This window comes from Kogia breviceps, chromosome X (genome assembly GCF_026419965.1).
Source record: "Kogia breviceps isolate mKogBre1 chromosome X, mKogBre1 haplotype 1, whole genome shotgun sequence".
NCBI lineage: Eukaryota > Metazoa > Chordata > Mammalia > Artiodactyla > Physeteridae > Kogia > Kogia breviceps.
Window position 1 is genome coordinate 69,176,802 of NC_081330.1, and position 23,229 is coordinate 69,200,030.

The 23,229-nt window shown below is 38.1% G+C and overlaps 1 protein-coding gene across 2 annotated transcripts in view; it reads left to right on the forward strand.

Annotated features, from left to right (window-relative positions):
• The first annotated feature begins 260 nt into the window (after positions 1 to 260).
• RLIM (ring finger protein, LIM domain interacting) overlaps positions 261 to 23,229 on the forward strand; it is a 33,216-nt gene continuing 10,247 nt past the window's right edge. Inside the window, exons 1-2 of one of the 2 annotated variants that reach the window (XM_059050400.2) lie at positions 311 to 532; positions 2,365 to 2,428. The gene's annotated coding sequence lies outside the window, so the exon portion shown is untranslated. Of the gene's footprint in view, positions 533 to 2,364; positions 2,429 to 23,229 lie in introns of both variants that reach the window. The other variant, XM_059050399.2, reaches the window with a different exon arrangement.

A 23,229-nucleotide genomic window follows, 5' to 3' on the forward strand; every position in this document is an offset into this window, starting at 1 on the left:
CTCACTCTGAAAAGGGTTTCCAGCAGTCAGACGGTGACGTCCTCCAGCTTTCAAAACGGGAAAGCCAACTTTCCCACAATTCTCAGAACGCGAAATTTCTCGCCACAATTCAAAATGGCGGAGGAGGGTGGGGCCTGTCACATGGTGGGCGTCACAGCGGTTTTCCTTTTCCAGGCCGCGGCCCGCCTTGCCGCGTCGTCAGCCGGCAGCCTTCTCCTCCCACCGAGCCTTTTCGAGGAATCGCCTGGGATTGGCTACTCGGCTGGGAGTCGGGCGGCGGGGCCCGGACGCAGCATCATCACTTCCTGTTGTGGGCAAGCGTTTCCTGTCGCTGCTTGGTAACAATGGGGAAGATAATGGCTGCCTGAGCAACGTCTCCGAGCAGGCGCTGGGCTAGAGGCGGGTCTCAACCAGCGACTCATCGGAGGCGGGCTTGAGAGCGGCAGTAGGGGAGGCGCGCAGGAGCCCCGGCGGCGGCGGCGGCGGCGGCAGCGGCCGGACCGACCGAGTCGGATCCCGACACTAAAACCGAGTAAGTGAAGCCTTCGGAATCCTCTGAGAAATGGATGGAGAGCGAGAGGAAGACAGCGGAGCTGCGGTTACTGCGTTCTCTCAAAATGGCCTGAGTGGCGCATCGTGGCGGAGGCTCAGCGCCGCCTCCGGACCCCAGGCGCAGGTTGCTGCGGGGGGCTCCGTGGCGTAGTCGCCGCTGCCATTTTAGTTGGGTGTATGGCCGACAGGCTCTTTGAAGAAGGGGAAGGAGGTGGGAAAGTACTTCCTCTCCGTGGCCGCTCGAGCCGCGGTCGGGGCACTCCAGAACCTTAAGAATTTTGGGGAGGCAATTTTCGAGTGTTGGCTTCAGGCTTGAGAATCTTTGACCGTCTCAGGTTTTTCTCTCCTCGTTTCTCTGGAGACTTCCCTCGCGTCCCCCCCCCCTCCCTTTTACATGGCGGGCTTGGGTTTAGGAAATGGGGGAAAAATCAGGCTGCTCTAAGTTAGATGCTGAGAACTCGTGGGCCTTTATATTTCCCAGGATTTGCAAAACCCCATTTTGAGCCCTTCTGCAGGGCACTATCAATTAGGCGCCCCCTGGGGCCACGATGACATCTTCCCTGAGGATCTGAGGCAAATGTGGTTTACTCCCTTGCTCGAATAACCCTGGCATATCTTTTGGCAGATATCACTGCAAGGATCCCCCCAAAAGGGAGGGGAAAGCCGTTGCGTGTTTGTTGTTTTTCCCTGGGTGAGGGTGGGAATTGGGCCAAATGATTTTGAAGTTAATTTCGGTTCAATCCGTGAGCAACCCAACCCATCCCCCCTCAAAAAAATGCCTAAGGGTCTCGGCTTCTGCGGGCGGTACCTGCCACGTACGCCATAGCTTTAGTAACTAGTATTAACCGGTTGGGCTTCTGCTTCCTGAATACTCAGTCCCTTTTTCCCTTATGCTGATTAATTTCAAGATGGAGGAGACAGCCACGTTCCTTCCCTAGACAGTTTCACCATACTTATTCCACAGGTTAGTCCGGGATTCTGAGGACTAGCAGGCTTGTTATTTAGGTCATTCTTTAGTTTTGGGGCAAGAGGAAGCATTTATATCAGGTTGTCATCCACTATTTGCAAGGCCCCAGAATAATTTTTTGCTGGAAATAAGGAGCCCGCATTTCCTGAATCAGAATTAACCGCAGTGGCTTTGGATGATTGAAGGGAGGAAGAAATAGACATACTATTACTAATCATTTTTTTGATTCTTCTCCTTATTAAAGACAGAATACTTGTATCACCCCATCAGGTACATTATGTCCGTCCTGGATGACTTGAGAGCAGGCAGGCACACTTATCGCTCCCCCAAAATCGGTTTTCTAAGTTGTAAAAATAAAGTAACCAGGAAGACCAATCTAAATATTTTTTAGTTGGATTTTAGTATACTCTTACTGAAAAAATGTTTTTCTTTAGCCTAAGATGTCCTGATGATCTTTCATACTTTAGTTACTGCCTTAGGCTAGTGTAATGTGCCAAGTAAGTTTTTGGAAGTAACTGAGAATCTGAAAATAATTACTGGTCTGATGAGAAAAGGGCTATTTTAAGTAATTTTATATTAAAAGGTAGATTGGCTTTCGGCCCTTAAAGGCTATCTTATATATAACATATAAGATTCCTGGTTCCCTCTGACCTTCTCAGTCTCCCCAAATATCCTAATACTAATGTTGAGTTACGTTGGGTTGTGGTGAGTGTGTGTGTGTGTATGTATGTGTGTGTATCTGTATCTAAAATATATAGGATATGTATTTTTTTAGGATGTGTCTGTTTCAAAGAAAATGTCTATCTTATAAAAGAGGAAGAATAATGGATTCTTTTTTTTTCTAGAGCAGAGAGTGAAGAAAACTAAAATCCAGTTTATTGTATTACAATACTATGTCATAACAGTCAGGTAATTTATTTTTTGTTGCGTCTCCTGATGATTTATGTGTAGAATGCATGTTTAAAAATATTTATTCTGTTTTGCAGGCCCTGTAATTGGATGGGCTTATTTGATATATGTTAGTTGGTCTTGGGCATTTTTCATGATCAGAGTGGGTGTTTTTCACTGGAAATTCAAAAGGTAGTGTTCCTGAGTAGCTGGAACCTCGTTAGTGCTGTATCTGTCAATTATTTTCCTTTAAAATAACGTTTGAAATTTACCAGTACCTGTATGGAACAGAAAAAAACAATACAGACATTTGCTGCCTTAAATTACTGTTGGAATGAAATGAGTATAAATAAATAGTGCTTAAATGTTTATTGAATAACAAAATGAATTATCAGACTGTATTACAGGAATATAATCTCATTATTTTGTGTGACATTCGACTTTTTTCCTTCAAGGTCCAAAAAGTCATAAACGATATATAATACTCTAATTGGTATTAACGCCTTTCATCATCATTGTTAAGGTAGCCACATAATTTATTGCCCTAGCCAGGATGTTTTAAGAGCAAAAGGGACATTATTAACAATGCATCCAGGTGCAAAGCTGCATTGTCCCAGGCAAACTGTGATGGGTAGTTACCCTAAATTCATAACTAATTTGTATTGAATACTTATGTGCTAGGTCCTGTGCTTCACATGCATCATTTTGTACTCCTTACGGCAAAGCTTCATGAGGATGTTACCTATTTTACAGAGGTAACTGAGACTTAAAGGAGAGATTAGGTAATTTGTCCTCAATTACATAGCTAATAAGTGGCAGAGCCCCCATTTTAACTCAGGTCTGTCTGATGCCAAAGTCACTAAAGTTTTATGTCTTTAGACTTAATTGCTATCTAATTAGATTGGAAATGCAAAGAAAATGAAAGGTTGTAATTTTTAAAATCTGCAGGTTATTTGCATCAAAAACTTTTGTTAAAGGAAATTTGCTTTATGAAGCAGGTGAGACTTATTTAGCAATTACACCCTCTTTTTTGGTCTGTCAAGGTTCCTGTTTCAGCTGTTACTGCTTGTGATAAAGTTTGATAAACTTAATTTAAAATCAGAAATGGCTTTAAGAAATAACTTAATAATTAAGTCATATCTAGAAATGTTAGGCTGGTTGAATATATTCTTTCAGGTGAGTGAACATGTAGTGAGTGAGGCCTTAAATAATACAGTAGATCAAATGAGACATCTGCATTTATGGAATTATAATGTGTATATTACTTTTCCCAAAGCTCTAGCAGATTGGGAAATAGAGCAAACCACTCACCAACCTCCTGTTCCCTTGATTTACTGTAAAGTAGATAACAAATTAGAAAGTAAAAAGTCCTCTGTCAAACCCAGACCAATCAGGTGCTAGAATTTTGGGCCACTGACTAGGACTGGGACATGTTTTTCTTTTGTAAGTCTAATTCCTTAACATGTCTGTATAACAGACATTTCCAAAACCTTATGGCACATTGATTTTAAAAAGTGTCCAGCTTACATGATCCTTTGACATTTTGATACCCAGTGTAAGAAAGCAGTAACACTTCTGTGCCTATTTTTCCTTTGTTATTTTTTTTTCCAACCTGGAATATGGAAGTTTCCCAGATAATCAAGCAGTTCATTTTAGATGTAAAAATCTTGACAATCTTGAACAATTTGGGAATATATTTGTGAACTTGTGGTTTTGCTCTTGAAATATATACTTGATATTTTTGCTATAGATATTGTTGTATTTTAGTGCTTCAACCCAAGATTTTAATTTCATTAGTCATAATATCACTGACATATGTGGGAGACAAATATCTGTAGACAGTGCATGGTATGTATGTAGATTTGTGGACCTCTTGCAGTAATTTCACTACTACAGGTTGGGCTGCTGTTAGAGTGTTTGCATGGTGATGAATATGATACTTTCTGTGGGGGAGAGGAGATACTTATGCTCAGTGTTTTCAATTTTTTCTGGAATGAAAACTAGTCTCTTTCTTCTTGTTCTTCATTTGAGTGTATGAAGAAAGGATTTAACTCTTAATTACAATTTTCATTTTTTATTGACCAAAGTTTCTGTTAGTGTCAATTACATCTAAAGTGACCATATAATTTATCCAAACTGGGACACTTAGGCATGAAAGAGGGCCATATTAATAACTACTACAGGACAACAGTTGTAGACTGCTACTCTTCTGGACAGACTGGGGATATATGGTCACCTTTGTCACCATTTCTGTGTAGGAGCACTGGTTCAGGGATCACAGTTGTCAACGTGTTTGGTTCTGTGACACAATATTGTTTTCCTCAAACAATATAGCAGTCATTTGTATTTGTGTAGATAATATTTTCTTTTTTGGTCAAGTGATTTTAATTTTAAAAATTGACTTCACTCTTTTAAATAGTTCATTTTTGGTGGAAAACTTATTTCTTAAAAAGTAGTACTTTAGGGCTTCCCTGGTGGCGCAGTGGGTGAGAATCTGCCTGCCGATGCAGGAGACACGGGTTCGTGCCCCGGTCCGGGAAGATCCCACATGCCGTGGAGCGGCTGGGTCCGTGAGCCATGGCCGCTGAGCCTGCGTGTCCGGAGCCTGTGCTCCGCAATGGGAGACGCCACAACAGTGAGAGGCACGTGTACCGCAAAAAAAAAAAAAAAAAAAAAAAAAAAAAAGTAGTACTTTACCAATTAACACCAAAATTGCCAGTAATCCGTGACTTTTACATTAATAACTTAAAAATAAACACATGAATCTTTTGGGTTTTTGAGTCATTTTTCGACTTCTTGAGAATAATGAGAAGTCAGAATTGAGTTAGTGTGAATAAGACCAAATTCTAATTTAGTGGCATAGCTTGATAATAAAAGAGCATGAACTGGGTTGAACTGGGTAATTGAAGATTAAATTCACTGTCTAAAGTACTTGAGTGAATTGAAATGTCATTATAATGGTTTCTTTTTTTAACTAACTTGATCCTGTGAATTGGCAGCATTTGGCTTGGTCTCCATCCTTTGATATGTTGACATTCTTAATATTCTTTCGGTTTAACTGTTTTAGAGGATTGTTGTAAGTCAGAATTGTTTGTGAGCCGCAGACTTCCTGCCAAGAGATTAGAGACATGCTGAATCCTTTTTTTCCTGCTGTCCTTTTCAAGTGGTAAAGATAGAAGAATATAAACCAGGCTAAGCTAACATTGCCATGCAGATATTTTATAATCCCATTTTGCTCTAGTAGTATCAGCAGTGGTGGAGGCCTTAGTAGCATCCTCTGATAGGCCAGTAATGGAAATGATCAACAAATTGTGTGGGTGGTGAGAGGTACCATGCAATAAGTAAAGGCAGTGAAACATAAACCCTGCCCTGTTTTTTAAAGAGGAATGCTTTATATTTCTTTAAAAAAAAATAAGATAGTCATAAAAAGAGATAGAAGTGTATGAGTGAAATAGCAGTAAGAAAAGCACAGCTTCTAAGCTTACATCCTAGTTATTCATGTTGTTTCTTAAGCTTTATTTTTCTGACTTAGTATTGTAATGTGACGCAGGTTATATCTTATTCATAGTCACAGATTCATAGAATTGGAAAGGTATCTTGTAGATAGCTTAATCCAGTACTCTAATATTGATGGAGATCCTGAGACACAAAAGGTTAAATAAATTGGCCAAATTTACATAGTTACTGTTACAGCCAAGACTAGAACCTAGTATCTTCTCTTTTTCCATTTTCACAGAGCTGAATTCCACCCTGCTACTCATAGAATAAAAAAGCTATCTGGTAATCAACCTTTGATTTGTCTGCTACAAATGCTGTAAAATTTTAATGAAACATTCTATATAGGAAGAATTCTCAACACTTTTGTATATAACTACATATATGATGGTATTTTATTTTCATGACCTCAAATTCAGCAGTTCTTTGTTATTTGACCTTTTTTTGTTTTTAACTATAGTGAGTATTTTTCATTTTGGTGATGGTATTATTGAGCTGACATTTTCGTTATTTATTCACAAGGCTTACATGTCATTAATTCTCATCTACTCTATGAGGTTCTTAATGAAGAAGCTCTGTTGCAAACAGAATAATGTTTGTCCTTGTCTTTTCAGTATGACACATTTTTATGTTGGTACCTATGATTTTTTTAAATTGGCATGTTGTGCTTTAGAACACTATTGAGTTTTGGAGCTTGTATGAACACATCCAAAAGGTGATGATGCTCAAGGTATAATACTTTAGTAGTTGGTTGATATTAGGTTACCTTGATTCCTCCCTCCCACCATAACTTTTTGTTTTTAAAAAGGTTATTTCTTCCAGACTTAATAGATGTGGCTTATTTTAAAACTGATATTCGCACAAGCATTTGAATTTCAGAATTCAGTTTTTTAAGTCTGTTGTTTTGTTAACCATATATTTTAGTGCCTTAAATCTTCTTAATTGATGCAGTATGTCCATTTAATATAGTATGTGTGTGCTTATACTTAGCACCAGATCTTCCAACCCATTAGTACTGAACAGTATGTTTTAAGTGACTTTTTGCCCTAACATTATAACAAAATTACATTTTTTAAAGATTGGCGTACGTGGATTAGGAGAATTAAATGAAATACTTTTAGCAGTGGTTAGAAACATAGTAATCTGCATAATTTATATTAATATATGATAATGACTATAGGAGAATTGGAGATCACTAAAAATGCTTTAAAATTCTCAAGGTGAATAAAATCTGCTTTAAACTCCCTAGTTACAGAATAAATCTCAGGTTTGGTTTTCTTGCTGGCTTTTCCTCCCCGGAATTAAATTTACCTGACACAGTCATACATTTATTGACCAAATGAGTAGTTTTTGAAATGACTGGGCAAATTTTCTAATTTGGCTGCTTGTGTTCCAGGAATGAATTTGGATATATTGGCACACAGTACTCTGAAAGAAATAAGGTTAATAAAATATGCTATTTATCCGAGGGGCAACTCTATTTAAAACAAAAATACTAAAAGTTGACTTATTTAAAAATAAGCCCTGCTGGGTTCAGACTGCTTATAAAAGGTGTTTTGTCATTTTGGAAGTTTTCATACCGGAAATGAACATGGTCTAAAAAGCTCATAGTGAGGTTGAATACATTGGACATGCCTATTGGGACTAAAGGAATGTATTTATTTAAAGTTTATAATCTTGGCATATATTGGGAGGCAGTTGTCCATTTAGTGAAAAGTTGACTGGATTTGGAATCAGGAGGCCTGGGTTTAATTACTGCCTCTTTCCACTTAGTAAGCACATGGCCTTTGGTAAATCACTTCCTCTGTCTGTGCTTCTGTTTTTTATCTGTAAAATAGATTTGGTGATTCATACTTCATAGGATTGTTGTAAGGCTTCAATGAAATGTAGGTGAAAGGGCTGTATGTATAGGTATTGCTTATAACTAGGAAGAGACCTAAGTGATTTAAGAACAATTACACATTTATTCTCTTGTTTTATTGGTAAGCTTTCCCAGAAATATTTAAGTTTTAAAATGGCTGATGCTAACCGTATATACTCAATCCAAAATTCCTGACTTGTGCACATGAATATTATAACTGAGTATAAGGTAACTAAATAAAAAGATTTAAAATCTTCTCTTTTATGTTGATAGAAGGAGCCCGGGTGAGGGGGACGGTGGGGATTCTTTTTTTCTCTTACATAAGTTAAACTGGAAATGTACCACAATGTTTTTCACCACAGAGTAGAGTTTAGAGACCCATTTTATTAACATAATTCTTCACCGATCTTTTCACACCAAAATGGAGAGAGATCTGCATTTTATCATTTGGATTGCAGTTTCCTGACATCTTTGGCATACTTTAACCTTTAAAATGTTAGTTTTCACTTACCAAACAATAGTGACGTTAACATCTGTCAGGGGCTGGACTGAACTTGCGGTTTAGAATTATTACATTTTTTTTCATTTTTATACCACTTAGATAGTGAAGGGACTGCTTAAAATGAGACCAGGTTCATTTGGATGTATGTTAGTAAGATGATTTTACAAGGCATTTGAGGGCATTGCTTACATTCAGGATTTGCTTTTCTTTGAAGATGTATTGATAATTACTTCTAGTCCAGGGGACCTCGGCAGGTGTTACAGCCGTAACTCACCCCTTAAATGTCCATACAAAGTAGAGATGTCTTGCCAGTGCTGGAATCTCTTGACCACCACTCCCAACCTAGGTGAAATGCAGAATAAGGCAGAAAGAATGAAGGCTTTGGGCAAAAGTAGGGGAGCAAATTGGCTTTTTCTCTCCCTGTGCCCTAATCAACTACAAGAAACAGACTGCATTTTAAATGGAAACCTATACCTTAGCAAAAACATTGTGTTCTGTTTAATGAAGCCTTGCCAGTTTGGTTGCAATTTTGAAATAAATGAGTGCGTTGCAGGGATGCCATGTGGGGAAAATATTTTCCTTTATTTTCTTTGGTGTTGGCAGGGGGAAAGGAGAGCAGTGTGTTATTATGGAAGTAGTAGTAATTTGGATTTGTTCACATGTTGCTTTGTGAGTGTGTCTCGTTAAAATTTTGAATTAAAAAGTAAAATTAAACCAAAATTAAAATCCCTCTTGAATAGAATAAAGCAACCTCTAAACTCATCAGGTGGGAGCTATTTAGGATTTAACAGTCCCTAAAATCACAGTGTTGGGAGGGTTTTGAATGGAGGTATGATTTTTTTGTCTCTAGTTTCCACGTAGGAAATGTTAGAAATTCTAGAATGTCAAGAGTGAACTTGAAGATTGGTGAGTGTAGGAAAGAATCATCTATCCCATGTGTTTTTGTAGAGTATTCATTATTTCTTTTAAGATTTATTTATTTATTTTTGGCTGCGTTGGGTCTTCGTTTCTGTGCGTGGGCTTTCTCCAGTTGCGGCGAGCGGGGGCCACTCTTCATCGCAGTGTGCGGGCCTCTCACTGTCGCGGCCTTTCCCGTTGCGGAGCACAGGCTCCAGATGCGCAAGCTCAGTAGCTGTGGCTCACGGGCCTAACCACTCCGCGGCATGTGGGATCTTCCCGGACCAGGGCACGAACCCGTGTCCCCTGCACTGGCAGGCGGACTCTTAACCACTGCGCCATCAGGGAAGCCCTATTATTTTATTTTTGAAAAATGTAAAGAAGATGCATAAATAGTGGGTTTATAGAGCATAAACTATACATTGAGAACACTTTAAAGCTCTTTCCATATGTGGGGTTTCTCTGTCTTACAAACCGATTCTTTAAAGCTGCACTGTCCAATATGGTAACCTCTAAGCACATGTGGCTACTGGACACTTGAAATGTCACTAATTAACTGGAACTGAACATTTAAGTTTCTTTAATTTTAATTAAGCTAAATAAAAAACTGAAGCAGTGTAAAATTTTTCCATTAAACACAAGTTTGTTGTTTCATTAGGACTACATTTCACTTTAATGAAGATTTAGCATCCAACTTGAGATGTGCCTGTAAGTGTAAATTACACACCAGATTTCTGAGACTTAGAATTTTAAAAAAGAATATAAAACATCTCGCTAATTTTTATATTGATAACATGTTGAAATGATATTTTGGTTATGTTGGGTAAATAAGATACTAATAAAATTAATATTTCAAAAATATAAAAGACCATGTAAGGCAGGAAGTGACACTAGTGGTAACAGACAAATGCTGTGTGCGGAGATGGATGAAAAAATTGATAACTGAGATAGTAATAGCTTCTTAGGTGGTAAGATTTCATTAAACCTTGAGGCGTGAGGGAAATGGGGAAACACTAAGCGGGGGACTGAAGGAACAGCATTAGTAGAAGTGTGAAGGTAGTAAAGCACAAAGTGTGTTGGAGGGAGGGGATGGGGCAATATAAGTGGATTGGTCTTACCAAGAAAATGTTATAACAAAATTGTGCCACTGGGAATATGTGGCTTAGTATGACCCTAGGCCCAGAATAGAAAACCAAGGGACTATCCATCCTTAATGACATTTTAGTCCAAAGGGTCTTTTGAAGTCAGTCTTTTCAAACTCCCACCTAATAAGGACAAACTCCCACCTAATATCTAGCCTCTGCTTGAATATTTCCAGAGATTGGTAATAGCTTGCTTCAAGAGACTGGTTACATCTCCACTTTTAGACAATCTTATTTGTTAGACTATTAAAAGACAGAATTATCTGCTTCCATATTTCTTCAACTCTTGGCCCTAGTTTGACCCTATGGTTCTGCTGTCTTTCATGTTATAACTCCAAATATTTGAAGATGGTAATCATGTCCATTTTTAGTCTTGTCTTCAGGCTAGACATCTCCAAGTAATTCAACCATTTCTTTTCTTTTTTTTTTTTTTTAATTTATTTTCTTTGGCTGCGTCAGGTCTTAGTTGCAGCATGCAGGGTCTTCATCACAGCATGCAGGATCTTCCTTGCAGTGCGGGCTCTTTGTTGTGGCACGCGGGTTCCAGAGCATGTGGGCTCTAGTTTGCGGCACGTGGGCTCTCTTGCTGAGGCGCACCAGCTCAGTAGTCGTGGCGTGCAGGCTTAGTTGCCCTGCGGCATGTGGGATCTTAGTTCCCTGGCCAGGGATCGAACCCACTTTCCCTGCATTGGAAGGCGAATTCTTTACCACTGGACCACCAGAGAAGTCCCTCAACCATTTCTTTTACGGTATTCCCTGGCTTCTCACCATCTTGATCACTGTGGATACTTTCTTGTGTTTGTCATTGTCCTTTTGGAGGTATTTTAAATGTTTCAAATACTCCACATATAGTCTGAGGAGCAAGTTGCATTGGCATTGTTACCTACTTTTTTTTTTTTTTTTTTTTTTTTTTTTTTTTTTTGTGGTATGCGGGCCTCTCACTGTTGTGGTCTCTCCCGTTGCGGGGCACAGGCTCCGGACGCGCAGGCTCAGCGGCCATGGCTCACGGGCCCAGCCGCTCCGCGGCACGCGGGATCTTCCCGGACCGGGGCACGAACCCGCATCCCCTGCATCGGCAGGCGGACTCTCAACCACTGCGCCACCAGGGAAGCCCCATGTTACCTACTTTTATCTGAACACTATGGCCTGGGAAAACAACATGTGGCTCTTAGGTTTCTTAGCAGCCAGGTCAAACGGTCTTTTTATTGAGCTTTTGTTAACTAAAAACTTCAGGTCTTCATGTGAACTCACCAAGACAGGTTTTTTCCCCTATTCTGTAATCTTTTTTAAAAAAAATTATTTTTGGCTGTGTTGGGTCTGAGTTGCTGCACGCAGTCTTTCTCTAGTTGTGGCGAACGGGGCAGGGGGCTACTCTTCGTTGCGGTGTGTGGGCTTCTCATTGAGGTGGCTTCTCTTGTTGTGGAGCATGGGCTATAGGCGCAAGGGCTTCAGTAGTTGCGTCATGCGGGCTCAGTAGTTGTGGCACACGGGCTTAGTTGCTCTGCGGCATGTGGGATCTTCCTGGACCAGGGATTGAACCTGTGTCCCCTGCATTGGCAGGTGGATTCTTAACCCCACTGCACCACCAGGGAAGCCCCTCCTATTCTGTACTTTTATTATGGATTACTTCAGTTTGCTAACCCTTAAAGTGTTTAAGGTAGCACATTTATCATCATTTTGTTGATTTCAGCTCATCTTCACAGCCCAGAGAATTCAGAATATTTTTTATCATATACATACATCTTCATTGCTAACTCCCAGCTTTCAGTTGTCTGTAGATTTGTTTAGCATGTCTTTGACATGGTTCTTTTTAAAATGCTAAAACAGGGCTGTTTGCAGGTTAACATTGCTCCATAATCTTTGAGAGTGGTATTTAACAACTGTGAATCTGTTAAATTGTATTGTCATCAAGCTCCTTGCTACTCAGACTGATCAGCAGCATCAGTATCACTTGGAGGCTTATTTAAAATGCACGCTCTCAGGCCTCACCCCCAACCTACTGAATCAGAATCTGTATTTTTACAAGATTTCCATATGATTCGTTTGTATGCTGAAGTTTGAGAAGCACTGATCTAGTCCACATTTCTCCATAACGATAGGATGCAAAACCTTTTCAGACTCTGTACAGAAACCAAGCTAGACGAGTCGGCAGTATTATCCTGATGCCCCTATCAAAGAGTTTCTCAACCCTGACTGCACAATGGAATTATCTGTGGAATTTTTAAAATATCACTGTCTGGTTTGCCCCAGAGAAAGCTCCTCCAGGTGATTTTAATGTGAGAATCTTGTAAAGCAAGGTGTATGTGAAAGAAAACTATGTAAAGCAAATGAGGTTAATTTGGCAGTGAATTCCACTTCTGGTGAACATATTTCTTCTAGGTGTTTGCAATATATCTGATAGTCTATTGCAGAATTTCCCCCTAGGTTTCTCGTCAGGTTTTGCTGTTGCTATATCTTATAGACATCACTTTCTTTGAAGATTACATCATCTAGCATCTCTCCTGTTCTCTGTGATTTCTCAAAGATTATTATTGGAAATATTGCAGTTTTGGCTCTTGATTCTCTCTGAGAAAATTGGTTTTTTCCACTACTTCCAGTTGGAAGATGATTCTCCATGTTGAATAAAATAGAAGTTGAGTGCCTCTACCTACCATCTTCTGTTAATATACCAACCCCCCGACATGCTTAGTACAAGACTCCATTCTTCTTCCAGATTTTGTTTTTCAAAGCCATTTTAAAAAATCTTTCCCATACTTCTGAAAGTTTCTGTTCCTTGTGGGCTTTAACCTCCCTGGCACTATTCTTAATACATGGTGCCATTCTTGTAACAGTCCTTGGTATGTGAGTTTTCTGTTATCTTTGGTTCATGTTCTTCAAATGTCAGAACTTATCAGATGTTTTTCCCTTCTTTGAAAGCTTTACATTTTTAAAGCCTTTCAGCCCTACTGAGTTGTATATTTTTTTGAATTTTATTCATTTTTTATACAGCAGGTTCTTATTAGTTATCAATTTTATACATATTACTGTATATATATCAATCCCAATCTCCCAGTTCATTACACCACCACCACCACCCGCCACTTTCCCCCCTTGGTGTCCATACGTTTGTTCTCTATATCTGTGTCCCTATTTCTGCCCTGCAAACCGGTTCATCTGTACCATTTTTCTAGGTTCCACATATATATATTAATATACGACTTTTTTTTCTCTTTCTGATTTCGCTCTGTGTGACAGTCTCTAGATCCATCCACGTCTCTACAAATGACCCAATTTTATTCCTTTTTAGGGCTGAGTAATGTTGCATTGTATATATGTACCACATTTTCTTTATCCATTCGTCTGTCAGTGGTCATTTAGGTTGCTTCCATGACCTGACTATTGTAAATAGTGCTGCAGTGAACATTGTGGTGCATGTATTTTTTAGAATTATGGTTTTCTCTGGGTATATGCCCAATATGGGATTGTTGTGTCATATGGTAATTCTATTTTTAGTTTTTTAAGGCACTTCCATGCTGTTCTCCATAGTGGCTGTATCAATTTACATTCCCACCAACAGTGCAAGAGGGTTCCATTTCCTCCACACACTCTCCAACATTTGTTGTTTGTAGATTTTCTCATGATGCCCATTCTAACTGGTGTGAGGTGATACCTCATTGTAGTTTTGACTTGCATTTCTCTAATTAGTGATGTTGAGCAGCTTTTCATGTGCTTCTTGGCCATCTGTATGTCTTCTTTGGAGAAATATCTATTTAGGTCTTCTGCCCATTTTTTGATTGGGTTGTTTGTTTTTTTAATATTGAGCTGCATGAGCTGTTTATATATTTCAGAGATTAATCCTTTGTCCATTGATTCGTTTGCAAATATTTTCTCCCATTCCGAGGGTTGTCTTTTCATCTTGTTTGTGGTTTTCTTTGATGTGCAAAAACTTTTTAAGTTTCATTAGGTCCCATTTGTTTATTTCTGTTTTTATTTCCATCACTCTAAGGTGGATCAAAAAAGATCTTGCTATGATTTATGTCAAAGAGTGTTCTATCCTGTGTTTTCCTCTAAGAGTTTTATAGTGTCCAGTCTTACATTTATGTCTCGAATCCGTTTTGAGTTTATTTTTGTGTATGGTGTTAGGGAGTGTTCTAATTTCATTCTTTTACGTGTAGCTGTCCAGTTTTTCCAGCACCACTTATTGAAGAGACTGTCTTTTCTCCATTGTATATCCTTGCCTCCTTTATCATAGATTAGCTGGCCATAGATGCATGGGTTTATCTCTGGGCTTTCTATCCTGTTCCATATTTCTGTTTTTGTGCCAGTACTATATTGTCTTGATTACTGTAGCTTTGTAGTATAGTCTGAGGTCAGGGAGTCTAATTCCCCCAGCTCTGTTTTTTTCCCTCAAGAGTGCTTTGGCTCTTCGGCGTCTTTTGTGTCTCCATACAAATTTTAAGATTTTTTGTTCTAGTTCTGTGGAAAATGCCATTGGTAGTTTGATAGGGTTTGCATTGAATCTGTAGATTGCTTTGGGTAGTATATTCATTTTCACAATATTGATTCTTCCAATCCAAGAACATGGTATATTTCTCCATCTGTTTGTATCATCTTTAATTTCTTTCATCAGTGTCTTATAATTTTTTGCATACAGGTCTTTTGTCTCCTTAGGTAGGTTTTTTCCTAGATATTTTTCTTTTTTGTTGGCAGTGGTAAATGGGAGTGTATCCTTAATTTCTCTTTCAGATTTTTCATCATTAGTTATAGGAATGCAAGAGATTTCTGTGCATTAATTTTGTATCCTGCAATTTTACCACATTCATTGATTATCTCTGGTAGTTTTCTGGTGGCATCTTTAGGATTCTCTATGTATAGTATCATGTCATCTGCAAACAGCGACACTTTACTTCTTCTTTTCCAATTTGGATTCCTTTTATTTCTTTTTCTTTGCTGATTGCCATTGCTAGGACCTCCAAAACTATGTTGGATAATAGCGGTGAGAGCAGACATCCTTGTCTTGTTCCTGATCTTAGGGGAAATGCTTTCAGTTTTTCACCATTGAGAATGATGTTTGCTGTTGGTTTGTTGTATATGGCCTTTACTATGTGGAGGTAGCTTCCCTCTATGCCCACTTTCTGGAGAGTTTTTATCATAAATGGGTGTTGAGTTTTGTTAGAAGCTTTTTCTGCATCTATTGAGATAATCATGTGGTTTTTATTCTTCAGTTTAATATGGTGTATCACATTGATTGATTTGCATATGTTGAAGAATCGTTGCCTTCCTGGGATAAATCCCACTTGATCATGCTGAATGATCCTTTTAATGTGTTGTTGGATTCTGTTTGCTAGTATTTTGTTGAGGATTTTTGCATTTTTATTCATCAGTGATATTGGTCTGTAATTTTCTTTTTTGTAGTATCTGTGTCTGGTTTTGGTATCAGGGTGATGGTAGCCTCAAAGAATTAGTTTGGGAGTGTTCCTTCCTCTGCAATGTTTTGGAAGAGTTTGAGAAGAATGGGTGTTAGCTCTCCTCTAAATGTTTGATAGAATTCACCTGTGAAGCCATCTGGTCCTGGACTTTTGTTTGTTGGAAGATGTTTAATCACAGTTTCAATTTCATTACTTGTGATTGGTCTGTTCATATTTTCTATTTCTTCCTTCTTCAGTCTTGGAACATTATACCTTTCTAAGAATTTGTCCGTTTCTTCCAGGTTGTTCATTTTATTGGCATAGAGTTGCTTGTAGTAGTCTCTTAGGATGCTTTGTATTTCTGCAGTGTCGTAACTTCTCCTTTTTCATTTCTAATTTTATTGATTTGAGACCTCTCCCTCTTGCTGAGTCTGGCTAATGGCTTACCAATTTTGTTTATCTTCTCAAAGAACCAGCTTTTAGTTTTATTGGTCTTTGCTACTGTTTCCTTTGTTTTATTTCATTTATTTCTTTTTTATGAATTTTATTTATTTTTTATACAGCAGGTTCTTATTAGTTATCCATTTTATACATATTAGTGTATATATTTCAATCACAGTCTCCCAATTCATCACACACACTCACACCCCGCTCCTTTCCCCCTTGGTGTCCATACGTTTGTTCTCTACATCTGTGTCTCAGTTTCTTCCCTGCAAACCGGTTCATCTATACCATTTTTCTAGGTTCCACTAGAACCTAGAAAAATGTATATGCATTAATGTACGATATTGGTTTTTCTCTTTCTGAATTACTTCACTATGTGTGACAGTCTCTAGATCCATCCACGTCTCTACAAATGACCCAATTTTGTTCCTTTTTATGGCTGAGTAATATTGCATTGTGTATATGTACCACATTCTCGTTTTCCATTCATCTGTTGATGGGCATTTAGGTTGCTTCCATGATCTGGCTATTGTAAATGGTGCTGCAGTGAACATTGTGGTATGTGACTCTTCTTGAATTATGGTTTTCTCGGGGTATATGCCCAGTAGTGGGATTGCTCGGTTGTATGGTAGTTGTATTTTTAGTTTTTTAGAGACTCTCCATACTGTTCTCCATAGTGGATATATCAGTTTACATTCCAACCAACAGTGCAAGAGCGTTCCATTTTCTCCACACTCTCTCCAGCATTTTTTTGTAGATTTTCTGACGATGCCCCCTTCTAACGGGTGTGAGGTGATACCTCACTGTAATTTTGACTTGCATTTCTCTAATAATTAGTGATGTTGAACAGTTTTCATGTGCTTCTTGGCCATCTGTATGTCTTTGGAGAAATGTCTATTTAGGTCTTCTCCCCTTTTTTTGATTGGGTTGCTTGTTTCTTTAATATTGAGCTGCATGAGCTGTTTATATATTTTGGAGATTAACCCTTTGTCCATTGATTCATTGGCAGATATTTTCCCCTATTCTGAGAGTTGTCTTTTCATCTTGTTTGTAGTTTGCTGTGCAAAAGGTTTTAAGTTTCATTAGGTCCCATTTGTTTGTTTTTATTTTTATTTCCATTACTCTAGGAGGTGGGTTAATAAAGATCTTGCTGTGATTTACATCAAAGGGTGTTCTTCCTGTTTTCCTCTAAGAGTTTTATAGTGTCCAGTCTTGCACTTAGATCTCTAATCCATTTTGAGTTTATTTTTGTGTATGGTGTGTTAAGAAGTGTTCTAATATCATTCTTCTACATGTAGCTGTTCAGTTTTCCCAGCACCACTTATTGAAGAGACTTTCTTTTCTCCATTGTATATCCTTGCTTCCTTTATCATAGATTAGTTGACCATAGGTGCATGGGTTTATCTCTGGGCTTTCTATACTATTTCATTGATCCATATTTCTGTTTTTGTGCCAGTACCATATTGTCTTGATTACTGAAGCTTTGTAGTATAGTCTGAAGTCAGGGAGTCTGATTCCCCCAGCTCCTTTTTTTTTTTTTTTTTCTCAAGACTGCTTTGGCATTTCAAGGTCTCTTGTGTCTCCATACAAATTTTAAGATTTTTTGTTCTAGTTCTGTGAAAAATGCCATTGGTAGTTTGATAGGGATTGCATTGAATCCTTAGATTGCTTTGGGTAGTATATTCATTTTAACAATATTGGTCCTTCCAATACAAGAACATGGTGTATCTCTCCATGTGTTTATCACCTTTAACTTCTTTCACCAGTGTCTTATAGTTTTCTGCATACATGTCTTTTGTCTGTTTAGGTAGGTTTATTCCTAGGTATTTTATTTTTTTATTGCAGTAGTAAATGGGAGTGTATCCTTAATTTCTCTTTCAGATTTTTCATTATCAGTGTACAGGAATGCAAGAGATTTCTGTGCATTAATTTTGTATCCTGCACCTTTACGAAATTCATTGATTAGCTCTAGTAGTTTTCTAGTGGCATCTTTAGGATTATCTATGTATAGTATCACGTCATCTGCAAACAGTGGCAGTTTTTCTTCTTCTTTTCCATTTGTATTCATTTTATTTCTTTTTCTTCTCTGATTGCTGTTGCTCAGATTTCCAAAACTGTGTTCAATACTAGTGGTGAGAGTGGACATCCTTGTCTTTTTCCTGACCTTAGAGGATATGCTTTCAGTTTTTCATCATTGAGAATGGTGTTTGCTGTGGGTTTATCATATATGGCCTTTATTATGTTGAGGTAAGTTCCCTTTATGCCCACTTTCTGCAGAGTTTTTATCATAAATGGGCATTGAATTTTGTCACAAGCTTTCTCTGCATCTATTGAGGTGATCATATGGTTTTTATTCTTCAGTTTGTTAATATGGTGTATCACATTGATTGATTTGCATATATTGAAGAATCCTCTCCTCCCTGAGATAAATCCCACTTGATCATGGTGTATGACCCTTTTATTGTGTTGTTGGATTCTGTTTGCTAGTATTTTGTTGAGGATTTTTGCATTTTTATTCATCAGTGATATTGGTCTGTAATTTTCTTTTTTGTAGTATCTGTGTCTGGTTTTGGTATCAGGGTGATGGTAGCCTCATAGAATTAGTTTGGGAGTGTTCCTTCCTCTGCAATGTTTTGGAAGAGTTTGAAAAGAATGGGTGTTAGCTCTCCTCTAAATGTTTGATAGAATTCACCTGTGAAGCCATCTGGTCCTGGACTTTTGTTTGTTGGAAGGTTGTTTTGTTTTGTTTTGTTTTTGTTTTTTTGATATGCGGGCCTCTTACTGTTGTGGCCTCTCCCATTGTGGAGCACAGACTCCAGATGCACAGCCTCAGCGGCCATGGCTCACGGGCCTAGCTGCTCCGCGGCATGTGGGATCTTCCCAGACCAGGGCACAAACCCCTGTCCCCTGCATCGACAGGCAGATTCTCAACCACTGCGCCACCAGGGAAGCCCTGTTGGAAGGTTTTTAATCACAGTTTCAATTTCGTTGCTTCTGATTGGTCTGTTCATATTTTCTATTTCTTCCTTGTTCAGTCTTCGAAGGTTATATCTCTAAGAATTTGTTCATTTCTTCCAGGTTGTCCAGTTTATTGGCATAGAGTTGCTTGTAGCAGTCTCTTAGGTTGCTTTGTATTTCTGCTGTGTCTGTTGTAACTTCTTTTTCATTCTCATTTTATTGATTTGAGTCCTCTCCCTCTTTTTCTTGATGAGTCTGGCTAATGGCTTATCAATTTTGTTTATCTTCTCAAAGAACCAGCTTTCAGTTTTATTGATCTTTGCTGTTGTTTTCTTTGTTTCTGTTTTATTTCTTTCTGCTCTGATCTTTATGATTTCTTTTGTTCTGCTAACTTTGGGTTTTGTTTGTTCTTCTTTCTCTATGTCCTTTAAGTGTAAGGTTAGATTGTTTATTTGAGATTTTTCTTGTTTCTTGAGATAGGCTTGTTTCTCTATAAACTTCCCTCTTACAGTTGCTTTTGCTGCATCCCATAGGTTTTGGATCATTGTGTTTTCATTGTCATTTGTCTCTAGGTATTTTTTTATTTCCTCTTTGGTAGCTTCAGTGAACTCTTGGTTATTTAGTAACATATTGTTTAGCCTCCATGTGTTTGTGTTTTTTATGTTTTTTTCCCTGTAATTGATTTCTAATCTTATAGCGTTCTGGTCAGAAAAGATGCTTGATATGATTTCAATTTTCTTAAATTTACTGAGGCTTGATATGTGACCCTAGATGTGGTCTATCTTGGGGAATGTTCGTGCGCACTTGAGAAGAAAGTGTTGTAATCTCCTGTTTTTGGTTGGAATGTCCTATAAATATCAGTTTAATGTATCTCGTCTGTTGTGTCGTTTAGACCATGTGTTTCCTTATTAATTTTCTGTTTGGATGATCTCTCTATTGGTATGAGGTGTTAAAATCCCGTACTAATACTGTGTTACTGTCGATTTCCTCTTTTATTACTGTTAGTAGTTGCCTTATGTATTGAGGTGCTCCTATGGTGGGTGCATATATATTTATAATTGTTGTATCTTCTTCTTGGATTGATCCCTTGATCATTATGTAGTGTCCTTCCTTGTCTCTTGTAACATTCTTCATTTTAAAGTCTATTTTATCTGATATGAGTATTGCTATTCCAGCTTTCTTTTGATTTCCAGTTGCATGGGATATCTTTTTCCCTCCTCTCACTTTCAGTCTGTACATGTCCCAGGTCTGAAGTGGGTCTCTTGTAGACAGCATATATATGGGTCTTGTTTTTGTATCCATTCAGCGAGCCTGTATCTTTTTATTGGAGCATTTAATCCATTCACATTTAAGGTAATTATCGATATGGTATCCCTCCCTCCCCTCCCTCCTCTTTTTTCACTGACTTGAGTCTTTCCTTGACCTCCTAGGCTAAGCTTATAGCTTCTTTCTCTGTTTAGGAGGTTGGACTAGACCTCTAATGACCCTTCTTACCCAGAGATGCTATCCTCTTTAGTGTCGCGCGTGTGTGTGCGTGTGCGTGTGTGTGTGTGTGCGCGTGCTGAAAAGAGCTTCATTGACTCAGGCGTCCTTAATCACTGTGCTCCTGTGATCTGACTCCATTTTCTTAATTGTTAATGGGTTTGTTTTTGTAAGTTCTTTTCTTCTCATGTGTTTCCCACTTAGAGAAGTTCCTTTAGCATTTGTTGTAGAGCTGGTTTGGTGGTGCTGTATTCTCTTAGCTTTTGTTTGACTGTAAAGCTTTTGATTTCTCCGTTGAATCTGCATGAGATCCTTGCTGGGTTGTAGCTCTTGTAGATCTTGGTTGTAGGTTCTTCCCTTTCATCACATTAAATGTATCATGCCACTCCCCTGTGGCTTGTAGAGTTCCTGCTGAGAAAGCAGCTGTTAACCTTATGGAAGTTCCCTTGTATGTTTTTTGTCATTTTTCCTTTGTTGCTTTTAATAAATTTTTTTGTCCATTTGATTACTATGTGTCTCGGCATGTTTCTCCTTGGGTTTATCCTACCTGGGACTCTCTGTGGTTCCTGGACGTGGGTGGCTATTTCCTGTCCCATGTTAGGGAAGTTTTCGACTGTAATCTCTTTAAATATTTTCTCGGGTCCTTTCTCTCTCTCTTCTCCTTCTGGGACCACTATGATGTGAATGTTGTTGCATTTAATGTTGGCCCAGTGGTCTGTTAGGCTGCCTTCATTTCTTTTCATTCTTTTTTCTTTATTCTGCAGCAGTGAATTCCGCCATTCTGTCTTCCAGGTCACTTATCCATTCTTTTGCCTCAGTTATTCTGCTATTGATTCCTTCTAGTGTATTTTTCATTTGTTATTATATTGTTCATTTGTTTGTTTGTTCTTTAATTCTTCTAGGTGTTTGTTCTTTAATTCTTGTAGGTCTTTTTAAAGCATTTCTTGCATCTTCTCGTTCTTTGCCTCCATTCTTTTTCCAAGGTTCTGGATCATCTTCACTATCATTATTATGAATTCTTTTTCTGGAAGGTTATCTATGTCCGATTCTTTTAATTGTTTTTCTGGGGTTTTATCTTGTTCCTTCATCTGATACATAGCCCTCTGCCTTTTCATCCTATCTTTCTGTGAATGTGTTTTTTTTTCCCCACAGGCTGCAGGATTGTAGTTCTTCTTGCTTCTGATCCCGAGTTGTATTTTTTATAAATTATTTTCAGGAATATTTATTGATCTTTCACAAGTGGACTTTGTCACGTTGTTAGTGTTCAGAATATTAACTGCTTAATATTAGCCAAATGTGGTTTTCTTTTGTTTGAGAAATTATGGCTGAACTTTTTCCTTTGTGCTTTTCTGTATTTTTACAAATAAGCTGTGTGCTATTACCAATACTAAGTTGTTACTTAGGTACATATGGGAAATTTTGGCTTCCTTTTGTTTGTTTTTTTGATTGCCTGGCCCATATAACTTTTATGAGTGTTTTATTTAAGCTCTTGACTTCTAGTCTTCTTAAAGTTTCAAGTTATTGTGAAAACAGTATCTTTCAGAAATTTATATAGCTCACTCTTACCAAAAGTAAGGAATCTTAGTGATGAGGTTAGGAAACTCCAAAAATATTGCATCTCCCTCCCCTTCCTTGACATATTTATCTTATTTGTTTAAACAATGATAGAGTAGTTCTAAAAAAAATGATCTAAGAGAGAGACAGTGGGGAGAGCTAGGTGTGCCCATGTACAGCCTAAAACTTGTTTAGACTCATCAGACAGTTAGAGAGACTTTATTTTTATATCTGAAAGAGGGTTTGTTTTTATTTTTCTCTAGTCCTGACTTGTAAACATCCAGGTACTTCATGTGTTGTGTGTGGGGTTAAATCCTAGTAACAATATAGATTACCTCTTTTCTACAAATCATATTTTCGTATGTTTATGGAATTAACTTATTTTGTCAATGTGAACTTCAGTAAGGTCAATCTGAGGTTGGAAGGAAAAGAATTAGAGAATGAAATTTTGTTTGGATTCTTCTCTTAGTTTAGATTGTTTACTACCATTGTTTTTTCATTAGAGTGGTTAATGAGTGTGTGGAGGTCTGCCAATATAGTAATTATCTAAGGCTGTACAAGTAGTGAATGACAGTTAAGAGGTTTTGGCTAAACAGACACGTGAAAGGATGCTCAATATCACTAATTATTAGAGAAATGCAAATCAAAACTACAATGAGGTATCACTTCACACCAGTCAGAATGGCCATCATCAAAAAATCTAGAAACAATAAATGCTGGAGAGGATGTGGAGAAAAGGGAACACTCTTGCACTGCTGGTGGGAATGTAAATTGATACAGCCACTATGGAGAACAGTATGGAGGTTCCTTAGAAAACTAAAAATAGAAGTACTGTACGACCCAGCAATCTCACTACTGGGCATATACCCTGAGAAAACCATAATTCAAAAAGAGTCATGTACCATAATGTTCATTGCAGCTCTATTTACAATAGCCAGGACATGGAAGCAACCTAAGTGTCCATCAACAGATGAATGGATAAAGAAGATGTGGCACATATATACAATGGAATATTACTCAGTCATAAAAACAAATGAAACTGAGTTTTTTGTAATGAGGTGGATAGACCTGGAGTCTGTCATACAGAGTGAAGTAAGCCA